This window comes from Triticum aestivum, chromosome 6A, assembly GCF_018294505.1.
Source record: "Triticum aestivum cultivar Chinese Spring chromosome 6A, IWGSC CS RefSeq v2.1, whole genome shotgun sequence".
Lineage (NCBI taxonomy): Eukaryota > Viridiplantae > Streptophyta > Magnoliopsida > Poales > Poaceae > Triticum > Triticum aestivum.
Window position 1 is genome coordinate 15,186,091 of NC_057809.1, and position 2,343 is coordinate 15,188,433.

Consider the following 2,343-nt stretch of genomic DNA (forward strand, 5'->3'; position numbering starts at 1 on the left):
CAGAGGGAATCTAGTGTTGGGTTGGGTCCAGACCGTGTTCGGGAATGTTCCTATGGGCTGACTTATCGCAACCAGGTGGAAGAGTCCACCGGTCAAAGCCCATCCAGCGAAAGTCAAAGGGCTAGATCTACTGGTCAACTGGGATTCGCGATGGCCTTCGGGGTGTAGCTATGCCACCGAAACATCGCATGGGTCCCGATGCATGTGTGAAAGTGTTCTGGCATACGTAGACGCCCGTCTTGCGGCTCCGTGGTTTGGCCCCCTCCACGGAAGGCAGAGCCGCCGTCACTTGGAGGGGGGGATGGTGTGGGTGCGGTGGAACCGGAGGGAATCTAGTGTTGGGTTGGGTCGTAGACGCCCGTCTTGGGGCTCCGTGGTGTGGCCCCCCCTCCACGGAAGGCAGAGCAGCTGTCACTTAGAGGGGGGGATGGTGCGGGTGCGGTGGAACCGGAGGGAATCTAGTGTTGGGTTGGGTCGGGGTGTAGCTATGGGTGGGGCTATGGGTGGAACTTATAACGTATGGATTAGTGAACTATTTAAACAGGTCAAATTGCTTGTCCCTGGGCGAGGTGGGACTATTTTTTTGAAAAAAAGTGGTTGCCATCTATGCCTACGGCCTTGCTGTCGGCACCTGGAGGGGGGAAACGGACGCGTGGGGTCTACACGGAGGGGATCTTGCTGTGGGTCTGGCCCGGATGTTGCTCCAAAGTGTTCCTATGGGCTGACCTAACACAACCGGGTGGGGAGGTCCACTGGTCAAAGCCCGTCCATGCAAAGTCAAAGGGCTAGATCCCGTGGTCAAAAGCTACAGGGTTAGGCGGGACGGGGGCACTGGGGGTAGCAATGCCACCGGAGCGTCGCACCGGGCCCTCATACATGCGGGGTGGTGTGGTGGCATGTCCGAAGAGGCGGGACGCGTCTCCGGGGCGTGGCCCACCCTCACGGACGGCGATGACACGGTAGTAGACGTTCTGCGGTAATGATGCGGCGTCAATATTACTAAATACTTGGAGCGCGATAAAATCATAAGTTTTTTTGCACGACGCGGGCACATGTGCTATAGGAACGATGTTATTTTTTCATAATTTTTGGTGATGAAGAAGTCTCCGAAAAATTCCCTCTACGCGGATTGCCCTTCTCGCGTCTACGGCTGTGGCCGGCGGCCTCCGGGGGCTAGCATGCCGCCAAATCTTGGGTAGGCGGTCTCTCACAAGTCTGGAAGTGTTGTGGCGGTTGCAAACGCCCATCATGCATCTCCGGGGTGTGCCCCCCCTCACGGACGGTGCAGTTGTCGTCACCTAGAGGGGGGAAACGGACGCGTCGGGTCTACACGGAGGGGATCTTGCTGTGGGTCTGGCCCGGATGTTGCTGCAAAGTGTTCCTATGATCTGACCTAACACAACCGGGTGGGGAGGTCCGCTGGTCAAAACCCGTCCGTGCAAAGTCAAAGGGCTAGATCCCATGGTCAAACGCTACAGGGTTAGGCGGGACGGGGGACCTGGCAGGTAGCAATGCCACCGGAGCGTCGTACCGGGCCCTCATACATGCGGGGTGGTGTTGTGGCATGTCCGAAGAGGCGACACGCATCTTCGGGGTGTGGCCCCCTAACGGACGGCGCCGCCGCCGGCACCGGGAGGGGGGGGGGAAACAGACGTGTCGGGTCTACACGGTGTGGATATGTAGCAGTGGGTTTGGCCCGGATGTTGCTCCCAGGTGTCCCTCTGTCGATGACCCCCTCCCCCTTCACTCACCTGACGAACTAAGCTACCCCCGCCCCCACCCCCACCCTCACCGTCGACGACCCCCTCCCCCTTCACTCACCTGACGAACTAAGCTCCAGATCGAGCACGTGATCGAGGGCGGCCATGGCGCTTCCATACCCGCGACCAGGCGACGGCCTTGGCGGACGAAGCTGCTCGAATTCGGCGCCTCCCCTCCCCTCCCCTCTGTGTGGTTCTGGGAGAGGAGAGGGCTGAGCGGTTTAAAAAAATAAAAAATCTATATGAAATAATAATACATAAAAAAGGAAAATTATAACTATAAAAAAAATTTAAAAATCTATATAAAATAAAAAAGAATAAATATATAACTATAAGAAAACATTAAAAAATTTATATAAAATAAAATAAAACTATGCCTACAGCTAAGTCGTCGGCATAGGTGCCACGTGGCATCACTACATATGCTGACGGCTTAGCCGTTGGCATAGTTGCCTTATCCATATCCAGTCAACCCCTTCCACTCGTTCGTCCCCGGCCAGATCCCACGCGCCCCCGAGCCCGACCCGCGCTGCCGCCGCCGCCCGCCGCTGCTCCCCGCCGCCCGCCCGCCGCCGCTCCACCC